Raw genomic sequence first — 22,451 nt, 5'->3', positions numbered from 1 at the left:
AAACGTGTTTTTCAGCAGAAATAAACACGTTTTGGCAACTTTGGTCACCCCCATGTAAGTTATAGGGCAGGAACAGCACAGTTTTCAAAACGTGTTTTTCAGCCCGAAATAAACGCGTTTTCTCAGCCCTTAGAATCGCAGTGTAACTGCCTTGCTCAAAAGAGCACACTGAGTCAGCCCTTAACCACAGAGTGCTGAAATTGTCAAAACGTGTTTTTCAGCAGAAATAAACACGTTTTGGCAACTTTGGTCACCCCCATGTAAGTTATAGGGCAGGAACAGCACAGTTTTCAAAACGTGTTTTCAGCCCGAAATAAACGCGTTTTCTCAGCCCTTAGAATCGCAGTGTAACTTCCTTGCTCAGAAGAGCACACTGAGTCAGCCCTTAACCCCAGAGTGCTGAAATTGTCAAAACGTGTTTTTCAGCAGAAATAAACACGTTTTGGCAACTTTGGTCACCCCCATGTAAGTTATAGGGCAGGAACAGCACAGTTTTCAAAACGTGTTTTTCAGCCCGAAATTAACGCGTTTTCTCAGCCCTTAGAATCGCAGTGTAACTGCTTGGTTGAAAAGTGCCCACTGAGTCAGCCCTTAACCCCAGTGTGCTGAAATTGTCAAAACGTGTTTTTCAGCAGAAATAAACACGTTTTGGCAACTTTGGTCTCCCCCATGTAAGTTATAGGGCAGGAACAGCACAGTTTTCAAAACGTGTTTTTCAGCCCGAAATAAACGCGTTTTCTCAGCCCTTAGAATCGCAGTGTAACTGCTTGGTTGAAAAGTGCCCACTGAGTCAGCCCTTAACCCCAGTGTGCTGAAATTGTCAAAACGTGTTTTTCAGCAGAAATAAACACGTTTTAGCAACTTTGGTCACCCTCATGTAATTTATAGGGCAGGAACAGCACAGTTTTCAAAACGTGTTTTTCAGCCCGAAATAAACGCGTTTTCTCTGCCCTTAGAATCGCAGTGTAACTGGTTGGTTGAAAAGTGCCCACTGAGTCAGCCCTTAACACCAGTGTGCTGAAATTGTCAAAACGTGTTTTTCAGCAGAAATAAACACGTTTTGGCAACTTTGGTCACCCCCATGTAAGTTATAGGGCAGGAACAGCACAGTTTTCAAAACGTGTTTTTCAGCCCGAAATAAACGCGTTTTCTCAGCCCTTAGAATCGCAGTGTAACTGCTTGGTTGAAAAGTGCCCACTGAGTCAGCCCTTAACCCCAGTGTGCTGAAATTGTCAAAACGTGTTTTTCAGCAGAAATAAACACGTTTTAGCAACTTTGGTCACCCTCATGTAATTTATAGGGCAGGAACAGCACAGTTTTCAAAACGTGTTTTTCAGCCCGAAATAAACGCGTTTTCTCAGCCCTTAGAATCGCAGTGTAACTGCCTTGCTCAGAAGAGCACACTGAGTCAGCCCTTAACCCCAGAGTGCTGAAATTGTCAAAACGTGTTTTTCAGCAGAAATAAACACGTTTTGGCAACTTTGGTCACCCCCATGTAAGTTATAGGGCAGGAACAGCACAGTTTTCAAAACGTGTTTTTCAGCCCGAAATAAACGCGTTTTCTCTGCCCTTAGAATCGCAGTGTAACTGGTTGGTTGAAAAGTGCCCACTGAGTCAGCCCTTAACACCAGTGTGCTGAAATTGTCAAAACGTGTTTTTCAGCTGAAATAAACACGTTTTGGCAACTTTGGTCACCCCCATGTAAGTTATAGGGCAGGAACAGCACAGTTTTCAAAACGTGTTTTTCAGCCCGAAATAAACGCGTTTTCTCAGCCATTAGAATCGCAGTGTAACTGCCTTGCTCAGAAGAGCACACTGAGTCAGCCCTTAACCCCAGAGTGCTGAAATTGTCAAAACGTGTTTTTCAGTAGAAATAAACACGTTTTGGCAACTTTGGTCACCCCCATGTAAGTTATAGGGCAGGAACAGCACAGTTTTCAAAACGTGTTTTTCAGCCCGAAATAAACGCGTTTTCTCAGCCCTTAGAATCGCAGTGTAACTGCTTGGTTGAAAAGTGCCCACTGAGTCAGCCCTTAACCCCAGAGTGCTGTAATTGTCAAAACGTGTTTTTCAGCAGAAATAAACACGTTTTGGCAACTTTGGTCACCCCCATGTAAGTTATAGGGCAGGAACAGCACAGTTTTCATAACGTGTTTTTCAGCCCGAAATAAACGCGTTTTCTCAGCCCTTAGAATCGCAGTGTAACTGCTTGGTTGAAAAGTGCCCACTGAGTCAGCCCTTAACCCCAGTGTGCTGAAATTGTCAAAACGTGTTTTTCAGCAGAAATAAACACGTTTTGGCAACTTTGGTCACCCCCATGTAAGTTATAGGGCAGGAACAGCACAATTTTCAAAACGTGTTTTTCAGCCCGAAATAAACGCGTTTTCTCAGCCCTTAGAATCGCAGTGTAACTGCCTTGCTCAGAAGAGCACACTAAGTCAGCCCTTAACCCCAGAGTGCTGAAATTGTCAAAACGTGTTTTTCAGCAGAAATAAACACGTTTTGGCAACTTTGGTCACCCCCATGTAAGTTATAGGGCAGGAACAGCACAGTTTTCAAAACGTGTTTTTCAGCCCGAAATAAACGCGTTTTCTCAGCCCTTAGAATCGCAGTGTAACTGCCTTGCTCAGAAGAGCACACTGAGTCAGCCCTTAACCCCAGTGTGCTGAAATTGTCAAAACGTGTTTTTCAGCAGAAATAAACACGTTTTGGCAACTTTGGTCTCCCCCATGTAAGTTATAGGGCAGGAACAGCACAGTTTTCAAAACGTGTTTTTCAGCCCGAAATAAACGCGTTTTCTCAGCCCTTAGAATCGCAGTGTAACTGCTTGGTTGAAAAGTGCCCACTGAGTCAGCCCTTAACCCCAGTGTGCTGAAATTGTCAAAACGTGTTTTTCAGCAGAAATAAACACGTTTTAGCAACTTTGGTCACCCTCATGTAATTTATAGGGCAGGAACAGCACAGTTTTCAAAACGTGTTTTTCAGCCCGAAATAAACGCGTTTTCTCAGCCCTTAGAATCGCATTGTAACTGCCTTGCTCAGAAGAGCACACTGAGTCAGCCCTTAACCCCAGAGTGCTGAAATTGTCAAAACGTGTTTTTCAGCAGAATTAAACACGTTTTGGCAACTTTGGTCATCCCCATGTAATTTATAGGCAGGAACAGCACAGTTTTCAAAACGTGTTTTTCAGCCCGAAATAAACGCGTTTTCTCAGCCCTTAGAATCGCAGTGTAACTGCCTTGCTCAGAAGAGCACACTGAGTCAGCCCTTAACCCCAGAGTGCTGAAATTGTCAAAACGTGTTTTTCAGCAGAAATAAACACGTTTTGGCAACTTTGGTCACCCCCATGTAAGTTATAGGGCAGGAACAGCACAGTTTTCAAAACGTGTTTTTCAGCCCGAAATAAACGCGTTTTCTCAGCCCTTAGAATCGCAGTGTAACTGCTTGGTTGAAAAGTGCCCACTGAGTCAGCCCTTAACCCCAGAGTGCTGTAATTGTCAAAACGTGTTTTTCAGCAGAAATAAACACGTTTTGGCAACTTTGGTCACCCCCATGTAAGTTATAGGGCAGGAACAGCACAGTTTTCAAAACGTGTTTTTCAGCAGGAAATAAACGCGTTTTCTCAGCCCTTAGAATCGCAGTGTAACTGCCTTGCTCAGAAGAGCACACTGAGTCAGCCCTTAACCCCAGAGTGCTGAAATTGTCAAAACGTGTTTTTCAGCAGAAATAAACACGTTTTGGCAACTTTGGTCACCCCCATGTAAGTTATAGGGCAGGAACAGCACAGTTTTCAAAACGTGTTTTTCAGCCCGAAATAAACGCGTTTTCTCAGCCCTTAGAATCGCAGTGTAACTACTTGGTTGAAAAGTGCCCACTGAGTCAGCCCTTAACCCCAGTGTGCTGAAATTGTCAAAACGTGTTTTTCAGCAGAAATAAACACGTTTTAGCAACTTTGGTCACCCTCATGTAATTTATAGGGCAGGAACAGCACAGTTTTCAAAACGTGTTTTTCAGCCCGAAATAAACGCGTTTTCTCAGCCCTTAGAATCGCAGTGTAACTGCCTTGCTCAGAAGAGCACACTGAGTCAGCCCTTAACCCCAGAGTGCTGAAATTGTCAAAACGTGTTTTTCAGCAGAAATAAACACGTTTTGGCAACTTTGGTCACCCCCATGTAAGTTATAGGGCAGGAACAGCACAGTTTTCAAAACGTGTTTTTCAGCCCGAAATAAACGCGTTTTCTCTGCCCTTAGAATCGCAGTGTAACTGGTTGGTTGAAAAGTGCCCACTGAGTCAGCCCTTAACACCAGTGTGCTGAAATTGTCAAAACGTGTTTTTCAGCTGAAATAAACACGTTTTGGCAACTTTGGTCACCCCCATGTAAGTTATAGGGCAGGAACAGCACAGTTTTCAAAACGTGTTTTTCAGCCCGAAATAAACGCGTTTTCTCAGCCCTTAGAATCGCAGTGTAACTGCTTGGTTGAAAAGTGCCCACTGAGTCAGCCCTTAACCCCAGAGTGCTGTAATTGTCAAAACGTGTTTTTCAGCAGAAATAAACACGTTTTGGCAACTTTGGTCACCCCCATGTAAGTTATAGGGCAGGAACAGCACAGTTTTCAAAACGTGTTTTTCAGCCCGAAATAAACGCGTTTTCTCAGCCCTTAGAATCGCAGTGTAACTGCTTGGTTGAAAAGTGCCCACTGAGTCAGCCCTTAACCCCAGAGTGCTGAAATTGTCAAAACGTGTTTTTCAGCAGAAATAAACACGTTTTGGCAACTTTGGTCACCCCCATGTAAGTTATAGGGCAGGAACAGCACAGTTTTCAAAACGTGTTTTTCAGCCCGAAATAAACGCGTTTTCTCAGCCCTTAGAATCGCAGTGTAACTGCCTTGCTCAGAAGAGCACACTGAGTCAGCCCTTAACCCCAGAGTGCTGAAATTGTCAAAACGTGTTTTTCAGCAGAAATAAACACGTTTTGGCAACTTTGGTCACCCCCATGTAAGTTATAGGGCAGGAACAGCACAGTTTTCAAAACGTGTTTTTTAGCCCGAAATAAACGCGTTTTCTCAGCCATTAGAATCACAGTGTAACTGCCTTGCTCAGAAGAGCACACTGAGTCAGCCCTTAACCCCAGAGTGCTGAAATTGTCAAAACGTGTTTTTCAGCAGAAATAAACACGTTTTGGCAACTTTGGTCACCCCCATGTAAGTTATAGGGCAGGAACAGCACAGTTTTCAAAACGTGTTTTTCAGCCCGAAATAAACGCGTTTTCTCTGCCCTTAGAATCGCAGTGTAACTGGTTGGTTGAAAAGTGCCCACTGAGTCAGCCCTTAACACCAGTGTGCTGAAATTGTCAAAACGTGTTTTTCAGCTGAAATAAACACGTTTTGGCAACTTTGGTCACCCCCATGTAAGTTATAGGGCAGGAACAGCACAGTTTTCAAAACGTGTTTTTTAGCCCGAAATAAACGCGTTTTCTCAGCCATTAGAATCACAGTGTAACTGCCTTGCTCAGAAGAGCACACTGAGTCAGCCCTTAACCCCAGAGTGCTGAAATTGTCAAAACGTGTTTTTCAGCAGAAATAAACACGTTTTGGCAACTTTGGTCACCCCCATGTAAGTTATAGGGCAGGAACAGCACAGTTTTCAAAACGTGTTTTTCAGCCCGAAATAAACGCGTTTTCTCAGCCCTTAGAATCGCAGTGTAACTGCTTGGTTGAAAAGTGCCCACTGAGTCAGCCCTTAACACCAGTGTGCTGAAATTGTCAAAACGTGTTTTTCAGCAGAAATAAACACGTTTTGGCAACTTTGGTCACCCCCATGTAAGTTATAGGGCAGGAACAGCACAGTTTTCAAAACGTGTTTTTCAGCCCGAAATAAACGCGTTTTCTCAGCCCTTAGAATCGCAGTGTAACTGCTTGGTTGAAAAGTGCCCACTGAGTCAGCCCTTAACCCCAGTGTGCTGAAATTGTCAAAACGTGTTTTTCAGCAGAAATAAACACGTTTTGGCATCTTTGGTCACCCCCATGTAAGTTATAGGGCAGGAACAGCACAGTTTTCAAAACGTGTTTTTCAGCCCGAAATAAACGAGTTTTCTCAGCCCTTAGAATCGCAGTGTAACTGCCTTGCTCAGAAGAGCACACTGAGTCAGCCCTTAACCCCAGAGTGCTGAAATTGTCAAAACTTGTTTTTCAGCAGAAATAAACACGTTTTGGCAACTTTGGTCACCCCCATGTAAGTTATAGGGCAGGAACAGCACAGTTTTCAAAACGTGTTTTTCAGCCCGAAATAAACGCGTTTTCTCAGCCCTTAGAATCGCAGTGTAACTGCTTGGTTGAAAAGTGCCCACTGAGTCAGCCCTTAACCCCAGAGTGCTGAAATTGTCAAAACGTGTTTTTCAGCAGAAATAAACACGTTTTGGCATCTTTGGTCACCCCCATGTAAGTTATAGGGCAGGAACAGCACAGTTTTCAAAACGTGTTTTTCAGCCCGAAATAAACGCGTTTTCTCAGCCCTTAGAATCGCAGTGTAACTGCCTTGCTCAGAAGAGCACACTGAGTCAGCCCGTAACCCCAGAGTGCTGAAATTGTCAAAACGTGTTTTTCAGCAGAAATAAACACGTTTTGGCAACTTTGGTCACCCCCATGTAAGTTATAGGGCAGGAACAGCACAGTTTTCAAAACGTGTTTTTCAGCCCGAAATAAACGCGTTTTCTCAGCCCTTAGAATCGCAGTGTAACTACTTGGTTGAAAAGTGCCCACTGAGTCAGCCCTTAACCCCAGTGTGCTGAAATTGTCAAAACGTGTTTTTCAGCAGAAATAAACACGTTTTAGCAACTTTGGTCACCCTCATGTAATTTATAGGGCAGGAACAGCACAGTTTTCAAAACGTGTTTTTCAGCCCGAAATAAACGCGTTTTCTCAGCCCTTAGAATCGCAGTGTAACTGCCTTGCTCAGAAGAGCACACTGAGTCAGCCCTTAACCCCAGAGTGCTGAAATTGTCAAAACGTGTTTTTCAGCAGAAATAAACACGTTTTGGCAACTTTGGTCACCCCCATGTAAGTTATAGGGCAGGAACAGCACAGTTTTCAAAACGTGTTTTTCAGCCCGAAATAAACGCGTTTTCTCTGCCCTTAGAATCGCAGTGTAACTGGTTGGTTGAAAAGTGCCCACTGAGTCAGCCCTTAACACCAGTGTGCTGAAATTGTCAAAACGTGTTTTTCAGCTGAAATAAACACGTTTTGGCAACTTTGGTCACCCCCATGTAAGTTATAGGGCAGGAACAGCACAGTTTTCAAAACGTGTTTTTTAGCCCGAAATAAACGCGTTTTCTCAGCCATTAGAATCACAGTGTAACTGCCTTGCTCAGAAGAGCACACTGAGTCAGCCCTTAACCCCAGAGTGCTGAAATTGTCAAAACGTGTTTTTCAGCAGAAATAAACACGTTTTGGCAACTTTGGTCACCCCCATGTAAGTTATAGGGCAGGAACAGCACAGTTTTCAAAACGTGTTTTTCAGCCCGAAATAAACGCGTTTTCTCAGCCCTTAGAATCGCAGTGTAACTGCTTGGTTGAAAAGTGCCCACTGAGTCAGCCCTTAACACCAGTGTGCTGAAATTGTCAAAACGTGTTTTTCAGCAGAAATAAACACGTTTTGGCAACTTTGGTCACCCCCATGTAAGTTATAGGGCAGGAACAGCACAGTTTTCAAAACGTGTTTTTCAGCCCGAAATAAACGCGTTTTCTCAGCCCTTAGAATCGCAGTGTAACTGCCTTGCTCAGAAGAGCACACTGAGTCAGCCCTTAACCCCAGAGTGCTGAAATTGTCAAAACGTGTTTTTCAGCAGAATTAAACACGTTTTGGAAACTTTGGTCATCCCCATGTAATTTATAGGGCAGGAACAGCACAGTTTTCAAAACGTGTTTTTCAGCCCGAAATAAACGCGTTTTCTCAGCCCTTAGAATCGCAGTGTAACTGCCTTGCTCAGAAGAGCACACTGAGTCAGCCCTTAATCCCAGAGTGCTGAAATTGTCAAAACGTGTTTTTCAGCAGAAATAAACACGTTTTGGCAACTTTGGTCACCCCCATGTAAGTTATAGGGCAGGAACAGCACAGTTTTCAAAACGTGTTTTTCTGCCCGAAATAAACGCGTTTTCTCAGCCCTTAGAATCGCAGTGTAACTACTTGGTTGAAAAGTGCCCACTGAGTCAGCCCTTAACCCCAGTGTGCTGAAATTGTCAAAACGTGTTTTTCAGCAGAAATAAACACGTTTTAGCAACTTTGGTCACCCTCATGTAATTTATAGGGCAGGAACAGCACAGTTTTCAAAACGTGTTTTTCAGCCCGAAATAAACGCGTTTTCTCAGCCCTTAGAATTGCAGTGTAACTGCTTGGTTGAAAAGTGCCCACTGAGTCAGCCCTTAACCCCAGTGTGCTGAAATTCTCAAAACGTGTTTTTCAGCAGAAATAAACACGTTTTGGCATCTTTGGTCACCCCCATGTAAGTTATAGGGCAGGAACAGCACAGTTTTCAAAACGTGTTTTTCAGCCCGAAATAAACGAGTTTTCTCAGCCCTTAGAATCGCAGTGTAACTGCCTTGCTCAGAAGAGCACACTGAGTCAGCCCTTAACCCCAGAGTGCTGAAATTGTCAAAACGTGTTTTTCAGCAGAAATAAACACGTTTTGGCAACTTTGGTCACCCCCATGTAAGTTATAGGGCAGGAACAGCACAGTTTTCAAAACGTGTTTTTCAGCCCGAAATAAACGCGTTTTCTCAGCCCTTAGAATCGCAGTGTAACTGCTTGGTTGAAAAGTGCCCACTGAGTCAGCCCTTAACCCCAGAGTGCTGAAATTGTCAAAACGTGTTTTTCAGCAGAAATAAACACGTTTTGGCATCTTTGGTCACCCCCATGTAAGTTATAGGGCAGGAACAGCACAGTTTTCAAAACGTGTTTTTCAGCCCGAAATAAACGCGTTTTCTCAGCCCTTAGAATCGCAGTGTAACTGCCTTGCTCAGAAGAGCACACTGAGTCAGCCCTTAACCCCAGAGTGCTGAAATTGTCAAAACGTGTTTTTCAGCAGAAATAAACACGTTTTGGCAACTTTGGTCACCCCCATGTAAGTTATAGGGCAGGAACAGCACAGTTTTCAAAACGTGTTTTTCAGCCCGAAATAAACGCGTTTTCTCAGCCCTTAGAATCGCAGTGTAACTGCTTGGTTGAAAAGTGCCCACTGAGTCAGCCCTTAACCCCAGAGTGCTGTAATTGTCAAAACGTGTTTTTCAGCAGAAATAAACACGTTTTTGCAACTTTGGTCACCCCCATGTAAGTTATAGGGCAGGAACAGCACAGTTTTCAAAACGTGTTTTTCAGCAGGAAATAAACGCGTTTTCTCAGCCCTTAGAATCGCAGTGTAACTGCCTTGCTCAGAAGAGCACACTGAGTCAGCCCTTAACCCCAGAGTGCTGAAATTGTCAAAACGTGTTTTTCAGCAGAAATAAACACGTTTTGGCAACTTTGGTCACCCCCATGTAAGTTATAGGGCAGGAACAGCACAGTTTTCAAAACGTGTTTTTCAGCCCGAAATAAACGCGTTTTCTCAGCCCTTAGAATCGCAGTGTAACTACTTGGTTGAAAAGTGCCCACTGAGTCAGCCCTTAACCCCAGTGTGCTGAAATTGTCAAAACGTGTTTTTCAGCAGAAATAAACACGTTTTAGCAACTTTGGTCACCCTCATGTAATTTATAGGGCAGGAACAGCACAGTTTTCAAAACGTGTTTTTCAGCCCGAAATAAACGCGTTTTCTCAGCCCTTAGAATCGCAGTGTAACTGCCTTGCTCAGAAGAGCACACTGAGTCAGCCCTTAACCCCAGAGTGCTGAAATTGTCAAAACGTGTTTTTCAGCAGAAATAAACACGTTTTGGCAACTTTGGTCACCCCCATGTAAGTTATAGGGCAGGAACAGCACAGTTTTCAAAACGTGTTTTTCAGCCCGAAATAAACGCGTTTTCTCTGCCCTTAGAATCGCAGTGTAACTGGTTGGTTGAAAAGTGCCCACTGAGTCAGCCCTTAACACCAGTGTGCTGAAATTGTCAAAACGTGTTTTTCAGCTGAAATAAACACGTTTTGGCAACTTTGGTCACCCCCATGTAAGTTATAGGGCAGGAACAGCACAGTTTTCAAAACGTGTTTTTCAGCCCGAAATAAACGCGTTTTCTCAGCCCTTAGAATCGCAGTGTAACTGCCTTGCTCAGAAGAGCACACTGAGTCAGCCCTTAACCCCAGAGTGCTGAAATTGTCAAAACGTGTTTTTCAGCAGAAATAAACACGTTTTGGCAACTTTGGTCACCCCCATGTAAGTTATAGGGCAGGAACAGCACAGTTTTCAAAACGTGTTTTTCAGCCCGAAATAAACGCGTTTTCTCTGCCCTTAGAATCGCAGTGTAACTGCTTGGTTGAAAAGTGCCCACTGAGTCAGCCCTTAACACCAGTGTGCTGAAATTGTCAAAACGTGTTTTTCAGCAGAAATAAACACGTTTTGGCAACTTTGGTCACCCCCATGTAAGTTATAGGGCAGGAACAGCACAGTTTTCAAAACGTGTTTTTCAGCCCGAAATAAACGCGTTTTCTCAGCCCTTAGAATCGCAGTGTAACTGCTTGGTTGAAAAGTGCCCACTGAGTCAGCCCTTAACCCCAGTGTGCTGAAATTGTCAAAACGTGTTTTTCAGCAGAAATAAACACGTTTTGGCATCTTTGGTCACCCCCATGTAAGTTATAGGGCAGGAACAGCACAGTTTTCAAAACGTGTTTTTCAGCCCGAAATAAACGAGTTTTCTCAGCCCTTAGAATCGCAGTGTAACTGCCTTGCTCAGAAGAGCACACTGAGTCAGCCCTTAACCCCAGAGTGCTGAAATTGTCAAAACTTGTTTTTCAGCAGAAATAAACACGTTTTGGCAACTTTGGTCACCCCCATGTAAGTTATAGGGCAGGAACAGCACAGTTTTCAAAACGTGTTTTTCAGCCCGAAATAAACGCGTTTTCTCAGCCCTTAGAATCGCAGTGTAACTGCTTGGTTGAAAAGTGCCCACTGAGTCAGCCCTTAACCCCAGAGTGCTGAAATTGTCAAAACGTGTTTTTCAGCAGAAATAAACACGTTTTGGCATCTTTGGTCACCCCCATGTAAGTTATAGGGCAGGAACAGCACAGTTTTCAAAACGTGTTTTTCAGCCCGAAATAAACGCGTTTTCTCAGCCCTTAGAATCGCAGTGTAACTGCCTTGCTCAGAAGAGCACACTGAGTCAGCCCGTAACCCCAGAGTGCTGAAATTGTCAAAACGTGTTTTTCAGCAGAAATAAACACGTTTTGGCAACTTTGGTCACCCCCATGTAAGTTATAGGGCAGGAACAGCACAGTTTTCAAAACGTGTTTTTCAGCCCGAAATAAACGCGTTTTCTCTGCCCTTAGAATCGCAGTGTAACTGGTTGGTTGAAAAGTGCCCACTGAGTCAGCCCTTAACACCAGTGTGCTGAAATTGTCAAAACGTGTTTTTCAGCTGAAATAAACACGTTTTGGCAACTTTGGTCACCCCCATGTAAGTTATAGGGCAGGAACAGCACAGTTTTCAAAACGTGTTTTTTAGCCCGAAATAAACGCGTTTTCTCAGCCATTAGAATCACAGTGTAACTGCCTTGCTCAGAAGAGCACACTGAGTCAGCCCTTAACCCCAGAGTGCTGAAATTGTCAAAACGTGTTTTTCAGCAGAAATAAACACGTTTTGGCAACTTTGGTCACCCCCATGTAAGTTATAGGGCAGGAACAGCACAGTTTTCAAAACGTGTTTTTCAGCCCGAAATAAACGCGTTTTCTCAGCCCTTAGAATCGCAGTGTAACTGCTTGGTTGAAAAGTGCCCACTGAGTCAGCCCTTAACACCAGTGTGCTGAAATTGTCAAAACGTGTTTTTCAGCAGAAATAAACACGTTTTGGCAACTTTGGTCACCCCCATGTAAGTTATAGGGCAGGAACAGCACAGTTTTCAAAACGTGTTTTTCAGCCCGAAATAAACGCGTTTTCTCAGCCCTTAGAATCGCAGTGTAACTGCCTTGCTCAGAAGAGCACACTGAGTCAGCCCTTAACCCCAGAGTGCTGAAATTGTCAAAACGTGTTTTTCAGCAGAATTAAACACGTTTTGGCAACTTTGGTCATCCCCATGTAATTTATAGGGCAGGAACAGCACAGTTTTCAAAACGTGTTTTTCAGCCCGAAATAAACGCGTTTTCTCAGCCCTTAGAATCGCAGTGTAACTGCCTTGCTCAGAAGAGCACACTGAGTCAGCCCTTAATCCCAGAGTGCTGAAATTGTCAAAACGTGTTTTTCAGCAGAAATAAACACGTTTTGGCAACTTTGGTCACCCCCATGTAAGTTATAGGGCAGGAACAGCACAGTTTTCAAAACGTGTTTTTCTGCCCGAAATAAACGCGTTTTCTCAGCCCTTAGAATCGCAGTGTAACTACTTGGTTGAAAAGTGCCCACTGAGTCAGCCCTTAACCCCAGTGTGCTGAAATTGTCAAAACGTGTTTTTCAGCAGAAATAAACACGTTTTAGCAACTTTGGTCACCCTCATGTAATTTATAGGGCAGGAACAGCACAGTTTTCAAAACGTGTTTTTCAGCCCGAAATAAACGCGTTTTCTCAGCCCTTAGAATTGCAGTGTAACTGCTTGGTTGAAAAGTGCCCACTGAGTCAGCCCTTAACCCCAGTGTGCTGAAATTGTCAAAACGTGTTTTTCAGCAGAAATAAACACGTTTTGGCATCTTTGGTCACCCCCATGTAAGTTATAGGGCAGGAACAGCACAGTTTTCAAAACGTGTTTTTCAGCCCGAAATAAACGAGTTTTCTCAGCCCTTAGAATCGCAGTGTAACTGCCTTGCTCAGAAGAGCACACTGAGTCAGCCCTTAACCCCAGAGTGCTGAAATTGTCAAAACGTGTTTTTCAGCAGAAATAAACACGTTTTGGCAACTTTGGTCACCCCCATGTAAGTTATAGGGCAGGAACAGCACAGTTTTCAAAACGTGTTTTTCAGCCCGAAATAAACGCGTTTTCTCAGCCCTTAGAATCGCAGTGTAACTGCTTGGTTGAAAAGTGCCCACTGAGTCAGCCCTTAACCCCAGAGTGCTGAAATTGTCAAAACGTGTTTTTCAGCAGAAATAAACACGTTTTGGCATCTTTGGTCACCCCCATGTAAGTTATAGGGCAGGAACAGCACAGTTTTCAAAACGTGTTTTTCAGCCCGAAATAAACGCGTTTTCTCAGCCCTTAGAATCGCAGTGTAACTGCCTTGCTCAGAAGAGCACACTGAGTCAGCCCTTAACCCCAGAGTGCTGAAATTGTCAAAACGTGTTTTTCAGCAGAAATAAACACGTTTTGGCAACTTTGGTCACCCCCATGTAAGTTATAGGGCAGGAACAGCACAGTTTTCAAAACGTGTTTTTCAGCCCGAAATAAACGCGTTTTCTCAGCCCTTAGAATCGCAGTGTAACTGCTTGGTTGAAAAGTGCCCACTGAGTCAGCCCTTAACCCCAGAGTGCTGTAATTGTCAAAACGTGTTTTTCAGCAGAAATAAACACGTTTTTGCAACTTTGGTCACCCCCATGTAAGTTATAGGGCAGGAACAGCACAGTTTTCAAAACGTGTTTTTCAGCAGGAAATAAACGCGTTTTCTCAGCCCTTAGAATCGCAGTGTAACTGCCTTGCTCAGAAGAGCACACTGAGTCAGCCCTTAACCCCAGAGTGCTGAAATTGTCAAAACGTGTTTTTCAGCAGAAATAAACACGTTTTGGCAACTTTGGTCACCCCCATGTAAGTTATAGGGCAGGAACAGCACAGTTTTCAAAACGTGTTTTTCAGCCCGAAATAAACGCGTTTTCTCAGCCCTTAGAATCGCAGTGTAACTACTTGGTTGAAAAGTGCCCACTGAGTCAGCCCTTAACCCCAGTGTGCTGAAATTGTCAAAACGTGTTTTTCAGCAGAAATAAACACGTTTTAGCAACTTTGGTCACCCTCATGTAATTTATAGGGCAGGAACAGCACAGTTTTCAAAACGTGTTTTTCAGCCCGAAATAAACGCGTTTTCTCAGCCCTTAGAATCGCAGTGTAACTGCCTTGCTCAGAAGAGCACACTGAGTCAGCCCTTAACCCCAGAGTGCTGAAATTGTCAAAACGTGTTTTTCAGCAGAAATAAACACGTTTTGGCAACTTTGGTCACCCCCATGTAAGTTATAGGGCAGGAACAGCACAGTTTTCAAAACGTGTTTTTCAGCCCGAAATAAACGCGTTTTCTCTGCCCTTAGAATCGCAGTGTAACTGGTTGGTTGAAAAGTGCCCACTGAGTCAGCCCTTAACACCAGTGTGCTGAAATTGTCAAAACGTGTTTTTCAGCTGAAATAAACACGTTTTGGCAACTTTGGTCACCCCCATGTAAGTTATAGGGCAGGAACAGCACAGTTTTCAAAACGTGTTTTTCAGCCCGAAATAAACGCGTTTTCTCAGCCCTTAGAATCGCAGTGTAACTGCCTTGCTCAGAAGAGCACACTGAGTCAGCCCTTAACCCCAGAGTGCTGAAATTGTCAAAACGTGTTTTTCAGCAGAAATAAACACGTTTTGGCAACTTTGGTCACCCCCATGTAAGTTATAGGGCAGGAACAGCACAGTTTTCAAAACGTGTTTTTCAGCCCGAAATAAACGCGTTTTCTCTGCCCTTAGAATCGCAGTGTAACTGGTTGGTTGAAAAGTGCCCACTGAGTCAGCCCTTAACACCAGTGTGCTGAAATTGTCAAAACGTGTTTTTCAGCTGAAATAAACACGTTTTGGCAACTTTGGTCACCCCCATGTAAGTTATAGGGCAGGAACAGCACAGTTTTCAAAACGTGTTTTTCAGCCCGAAATAAACGCGTTTTCTCAGCCATTAGAATCGCAGTGTAACTGCCTTGCTCAGAAGAGCACACTGAGTCAGCCCTTAACCCCAGAGTGCTGAAATTGTCAAAACGTGTTTTTCAGCAGAAATAAACACGTTTTGGCAACTTTGGTCACCCCCATGTAAGTTATAGGGCAGGAACAGCACAGTTTTCAAAACGTGTTTTTCAGCCCGAAATAAACGCGTTTTCTCAGCCCTTAGAATCGCAGTGTAACTGCTTGGTTGAAAAGTGCCCACTGAGTCAGCCCTTAACACCAGTGTGCTGAAATTGTCAAAACGTGTTTTTCAGCAGAAATAAACACGTTTTGGCAACTTTGGTCACCCCCATGTAAGTTATAGGGCAGGAACAGCACAGTTTTCAAAACGTGTTTTTCAGCCCGAAATAAACGCGTTTTCTTAGCCCTTAGAATCGCAGTGTAACTGCCTTGCTCAGAAGAGCACACTGAGTCAGCCCTTAACCCCAGAGTGCTGAAATTGTCAAAACGTGTTTTTCAGCAGAAATAAACACGTTTTGGCAACTTTGGTCACCCCCATGTAAGTTATAGGGCAGGAACAGCACAGTTTTCAAAACGTGTTTTTAAGCCCGAAATAAACGCGTTTTCTCAGCCCTTAGAATCGCAGTGTAACTGCCTTGCTCAAAAGAGCACACTGAGTCAGCCCTTAACCACAGAGTGCTGAAATTGTCAAAACGTGTTTTTCAGCAGAAATAAACACGTTTTGGCAACTTTGGTCACCCCCATGTAAGTTATAGGGCAGGAACAGCACAGTTTTCAAAACGTGTTTTCAGCCCGAAATAAACGCGTTTTCTCAGCCCTTAGAATCGCAGTGTAACTGCCTTGCTCAGAAGAGCACACTGAGTCAGCCCTTAACCCCAGAGTGCTGAAATTGTCAAAACGTGTTTTTCAGCAGAAATAAACACGTTTTGGCAACTTTGGTCACCCCCATGTAAGTTATAGGGCAGGAACAGCACAGTTTTCAAAACGTGTTTTTCAGCCCGAAATAAACGCGTTTTCTCAGCCCTTAGAATCGCAGTGTAACTGCTTGGTTGAAAAGTGCCCACTGAGTCAGCCCTTAACCCCAGTGTGCTGAAATTGTCAAAACGTGTTTTTCAGCAGAAATAAACACGTTTTAGCAACTTTGGTCACCCTCATGTAATTTATAGGGCAGGAACAGCACAGTTTTCAAAACGTGTTTTTCAGCCCGAAATAAACGCGTTTTCTCAGCCCTTAGAATCGCAGTGTAACTGCCTTGCTCAGAAGAGCACACTGAGTCAGCCCTTAACCCCAGAGTGCTGAAATTGTCAAAACGTGTTTTTCAGCAGAAATAAACACGTTTTGGCAACTTTGGTCACCCCCATGTAAGTTATAGGGCAGGAACAGCACAGTTTTCAAAACGTGTTTTTCAGCCCGAAATAAACGCGTTTTCTCAGCCCTTAGAATCGCAGTGTAACTGCCTTGCTCAGAAGAGCACACTGAGTCAGCCCTTAACCCCAGAGTGCTGAAATTGTCAAAACGTGTTTTTCAGCAGAAATAAACACGTTTTGGCAACTTTGGTCACCCCCATGTAAGTTATAGGGCAGGAACAGCACAGTTTTCAAAACGTGTTTTTCAGCCCGAAATAAACGCGTTTTCTCAGCCCTTAGAATCGCAGTGTAACTGCCTTGCTCAGAAGAGCACACTGAGTCAGCCCTTAACCCCAGAGTGCTGAAATTGTCAAAACGTGTTTTTCAGCAGAATTAAACACGTTTTGGCAACTTTGGTCATCCCCATGTAATTTATAGGGCAGGAACAGCACAGTTTTCAAAACGTGTTTTTCAGCCCGAAATAAACGCGTTTTCTCAGCCCTTAGAATCGCAGTGTAACTGCCTTGCTCAGAAGAGCACACTGAGTCAGCCCTTAACCCCAGAGTGCTGAAATTGTCAAAACGTGTTTTTCAGCAGAAATAAACACGTTTTGGCAACTTTGGTCACCCCCATGTAAGTTATAGGGCAGGAACAGCACAGTTTTCAAAACGTGTTTTTCAGCCCGAAATAAACGCGTTTTCTCAGCCCTTAGAATCGCAGTGTAACTGCTTGGTTGAAAAGTGCCCACTGAGTCAGCCCTTAACCCCAGTGTGCTGAAATTGTCAAAACGTGTTTTTCAGCAGAAATAAACACGTTTTAGCAACTTTGGTCACCCTCATGTAATTTATAGGGCAGGAACAGCACAGTTTTCAAAACGTGTTTTTCAGCCCGAAATAAACGCGTTTTCTCAGCCCTTAGAATCGTAGTGTAACTGCTTGGTTGAAAAGTGCCCACTGAGTCAGCCCTTAACCCCAGAGTGCTGAAATTGTCAAAACGTGTTTTTCAGCAGAAATAAACACGTTTTGGCAACTTTGGTCACCCCCATGTAAGTTATAGGGCAGGAACAGCACAGTTTTCAAAACGTGTTTTTCAGCAGGAAATAAACGCGTTTTCTCAGCCCTTAGAATCGCAGTGTAACTGCTTGGTTGAAAAGTGCCCACTGAGTCAGCCCTTAACACCAGTGTGCTGAAATTGTCAAAACGTGTTTTTCAGCAGAAATAAACACGTTTTGGCAACTTTGGTCACCCCCTTGTAAGTTATAGGGCAGGAACAGCACAGTTTTCAAAACGTGTTTTTCAGCCCGAAATAAACGCGTTTTCTCAGCCCTTAGAATCGCAGTGTAACTGCCTTGCTCAGAAGAGCACACTGAGTCAGCCCTTAACCCCAGAGTGCTGAAATTGTCAAAACGTGTTTTCCAGCAGAATTAAACACGTTTTGGCAACTTTGGTCATCCCCATGTAATTTATAGGGCAGGAACAGCACAGTTTTCAAAACGTGTTTTTCAGCCCGAAATAAAAGCGTTTTCTCAGCCCTTAGAATCGCAGTGTAACTGCCTTGCTCAGAAGAGCACACTGAGTCAGCCCTTAACCCCAGAGTGCTGAAATTGTCAAAACGTGTTTTTCAGCAGAAATAAACACGTTTTGGCAACTTTGGTCACCCCCATGTAAGTTATAGGGCAGGAACAGCACAGTTTTCAAAACGTGTTTTTCAGCCCGAAATAAACGCGTTTTCTCAGCCCTTAGAATCGCAGTGTAACTACTTGGTTGAAAAGTGCCCACTGAGTCAGCCCTTAACCCCAGTGTGCTGAAATTGTCAAAACGTGTTTTTCAGCAGAAATAAACACGTTTTAGCAACTTTGGTCACCCTCATGTAATTTATAGGGCAGGAACAGCACAGTTTTCAAAACGTGTTTTTCAGCCCGAAATAAACGCGTTTTCTCAGCCCTTAGAATCGCAGTGTAACTGCCTTGCTCAGAAGAGCACACTGAGTCAGCCCTTAACCCCAGAGTGCTGAAATTGTCAAAACGTGTTTTTCAGCAGAAATAAACACGTTTTGGCAACTTTGGTCACCCCCATGTAAGTTATAGGGCAGGAACAGCACAGTTTTCAAAACGTGTTTTTCAGCCCGAAATAAACGCGTTTTCTTAGCCCTTAGAATCGCAGTGTAACTGCCTTGCTCAGAAGAGCACACTGAGTCAGCCCTTAACCCCAGAGTGCTGAAATTGTCAAAACGTGTTTTTCAGCAGAAATAAACACGTTTTGGCAACTTTGGTCACCCCCATGTAAGTTATAGGGCAGGAACAGCACAGTTTTCAAAACGTGTTTTTCAGCCCGAAATAAACGCTTTTTCTCAGCCCTTAGAATCGCAGTGTAACTGCTTGGTTGAAAAGTGCCCACTGAGTCAGCCCTTAACCCCAGAGTGCTGTAATTGTCAAAACGTGTTTTTCAGCAGAAATAAACACGTTTTGGCAACTTTGGTCACCCCCATGTAAGTTATAGGGCAGGAACAGCACAGTTTTCATAACGTGTTTTTCAGCCCGAAATAAACGCGTTTTCTCAGCCCTTAGAATCGCAGTGTAACTGCTTGGTTGAAAAGTGCCCACTGAGTCAGCCCTTAACCCCAGTGTGCTGAAATTGTCAAAACGTGTTTTTCAGCAGAAATAAACACGTTTTGGCAACTTTGGTCACCCCCATGTAAGTTATAGGGCAGGAACAGCACAATTTTCAAAACGTGTTTTTCAGCCCGAAATAAACGCGTTTTCTCAGCCCTTAGAATCGCAGTGTAACTGCCTTGCTCAGAAGAGCACACTAAGTCAGCCCTTAACCCCAGAGTGCTGAAATTGTCAAAACGTGTTTTTCAGCAGAAATAAACACGTTTTGGCAACTTTGGTCACCCCCATGTAAGTTATAGGGCAGGAACAGCACAGTTTTCAAAACGTGTTTTTCAGCCCGAAATAAACGCGTTTTCTCAGCCCTTAGAATCGCAGTGTAACTGCCTTGCTCAGAAGAGCACACTGAGTCAGCCCTTAACCCCAGAGTGCTGAAATTGTCAAAACGTGTTTTTCAGCAGAAATAAACACGTTTTGGCAACTTTGGTCACCCCCATGTAAGTTATAGGGCAGGAACAGCACAGTTTTCAAAACGTGTTTTTCAGCCCGAAATAAACGCGTTTTCTCAGCCCTTAGAATCGCAGTGTAACTACTTGGTTGAAAAGTGCCCACTGAGTCAGCCCTTAACCCCAGTGTGCTGAAATTGTCAAAACGTGTTTTTCAGCAGAAATAAACACGTTTTAGCAACTTTGGTCACCCTCATGTAATTTATAGGGCAGGAACAGCACAGTTTTCAAAACGTGTTTTTCAGCCCGAAATAAACGCGTTTTCTCAGCCCTTAGAATCGCAGTGTAACTGCCTTGCTCAGAAGAGCACACTGAGTCAGCCCTTAACCCCAGAGTGCTGAAATTGTCAAAACGTGTTTTTCAGCAGAAATAAACACGTTTTGGCAACTTTGGTCACCCCCATGTAAGTTATAGGGCAGGAACAGCACAGTTTTCAAAACGTGTTTTTCAGCCCGAAATAAACGCGTTTTCTCAGCCCTTAGAATCGCAGTGTAACTGCTTGGTTGAAAAGTGCCCACTGAGTCAGCCCTTAACACCAGTGTGCTGAAATTGTCAAAACGTGTTTTTCAGCAGAAATAAACACGTTTTGGCAACTTTGGTCACCCCCATGTAAGTTATAGGGCAGGAACAGCACAGTTTTCAAAACGTGTTTTTCAGCCCGAAATAAACGCGTTTTCTTAGCCCTTAGAATCGCAGTGTAACTGCCTTGCTCAGAAGAGCACACTGAGTCAGCCCTTAACCCCAGAGTGCTGAAATTGTCAAAACGTGTTTTTCAGCAGAAATAAACACGTTTTGGCAACTTTGGTCACCCCCATGTAAGTTATAGGGCAGGAACAGCACAGTTTTCAAAACGTGTTTTTCAGCCCGAAATAAACGCGTTTTCTCAGCCCTTAGAATCGCAGTGTAACTGCCTTGCTCAAAAGAGCACACTGAGTCAGCCCTTAACCACAGAGTGCTGAAATTGTCAAAACGTGTTTTTCAGCAGAAATAAACACGTTTTGGCAACTTTGGTCACCCCCATGTAAGTTATAGGGCAGGAACAGCACAGTTTTCAAAACGTGTTTTTCAGCCCGAAATAAACGCGTTTTCTCAGCCCTTAGAATCGCAGTGTAACTGCCTTGCTCAGAAGAGCACACTGAGTCAGCCCTTAACCCCAGAGTGCTGAAATTGTCAAAACGTGTTTTTCAGCAGAAATAAACACGTTTTGGCAACTTTGGTCACCCCCATGTAAGTTATAGGGCAGGAACAGCACAGTTTTCAAAACGTGTTTTTCAGCCCGAAATAAACGCTTTTTCTCAGCCCTTAGAATCGCAGTGTAACTGCTTGGTTGAAAAGTGCCCACTGAGTCAGCCCTTAACCCCAGAGTGCTGTAATTGTCAAAACGTGTTTTTCAGCAGAAATAAACACGTTTTGGCAACTTTGGTCACCCCCATGTAAGTTATAGGGCAGGAACAGCACAGTTTTCATAACGTGTTTTTCAGCCCGAAATAAACGCGTTTTCTCAGCCCTTAGAATCGCAGTGTAACTGCTTGGTTGAAAAGTGCCCACTGAGTCAGCCCTTAACCCCAGTGTGCTGAATTTGTCAAAACGTGTTTTTCAGCAGAAATAAACACGTTTTGGCAACTTTGGTCACCCCCATGTAAGTTATAGGGCAGGAACAGCACAATTTTCAAAACGTGTTTTTCAGCCCGAAATAAACGCGTTTTCTCAGCCCTTAGAATCGCAGTGTAACTGCCTTGCTCAGAAGAGCACACTAAGTCAGCCCTTAACCCCAGAGTGCTGAAATTGTCAAAACGTGTTTTTCAGCAGAAATAAACACGTTTTGGCAACTTTGGTCACCCCCATGTAAGTTATAGGGCAGGAACAGCACAGTTTTCAAAACGTGTTTTTCAGCCCGAAATAAACGCGTTTTCTCAGCCCTTAGAATCGCAGTGTAACTGCCTTGCTCAGAAGAGCACACTGAGTCAGCCCTTAACCCCAGTGTGCTGAAATTGTCAAAACGTGTTTTTCAGCAGAAATAAACACGTTTTGGCAACTTTGGTCTCCCCCATGTAAGTTATAGGGCAGGAACAGCACAGTTTTCAAAACGTGTTTTTCAGCCCGAAATAAACGCGTTTTCTCAGCCCTTAGAATCGCAGTGTAACTGCTTGGTTGAAAAGTGCCCACTGAGTCAGCCCTTAACCCCAGTGTGCTGAAATTGTCAAAACGTGTTTTTCAGCAGAAATAAACACGTTTTAGCAACTTTGGTCACCCTCATGTAATTTATAGGGCAGGAACAGCACAGTTTTCAAAACGTGTTTTTCAGCCCGAAATAAACGCGTTTTCTCAGCCCTTAGAATCGCAGTGTAACTGCCTTGCTCAGAAGAGCACACTGAGTCAGCCCTTAACCCCAGAGTGCTGAAATTGTCAAAACGTGTTTTTCAGCAGAATTAAACACGTTTTGGCAACTTTGGTCATCCCCATGTAATTTATAGGGCAGGAACAGCACAGTTTTCAAAACGTGTTTTTCAGCCCGAAATAAACGCGTTTTCTCAGCCCTTAGAATCGCAGTGTAACTGCCTTGCTCAGAAGAGCACACTGAGTCAGCCCTTAACCCCAGAGTGCTGAAATTGTCAAAACGTGTTTTTCAGCAGAAATAAACACGTTTTGGCAACTTTGGTCACCCCCATGTAAGTTATAGGGCAGGAACAGCACAGTTTTCAAAACGTGTTTTTCAGCCCGAAATAAACGCGTTTTCTCAGCCCTTAGAATCGCAGTGTAACTGCTTGGTTGAAAAGTGCCCACTGAGTCAGCCCTTAACCCCAGAGTGCTGTAATTGTCAAAACGTGTTTTTCAGCAGAAATAAACACGTTTTGGCAACTTTGGTCACCCCCATGTAAGTTATAGGGCAGGAACAGCACAGTTTTCAAAACGTGTTTTTCAGCAGGAAATAAACGCGTTTTCTCAGCCCTTAGAATCGCAGTGTAACTGCCTTGCTCAGAAGAGCACACTGAGTCAGCCCTTAACCCCAGAGTGCTGAAATTGTCA

The sequence above is a fragment of the Atractosteus spatula genome, chromosome 24 (assembly GCF_055471065.1).
Source record: "Atractosteus spatula isolate fAtrSpa1 chromosome 24, fAtrSpa1.hap1, whole genome shotgun sequence".
Lineage (NCBI taxonomy): Eukaryota > Metazoa > Chordata > Actinopteri > Semionotiformes > Lepisosteidae > Atractosteus > Atractosteus spatula.
Note: the sequence above shows the minus strand (reverse complement) of the source record.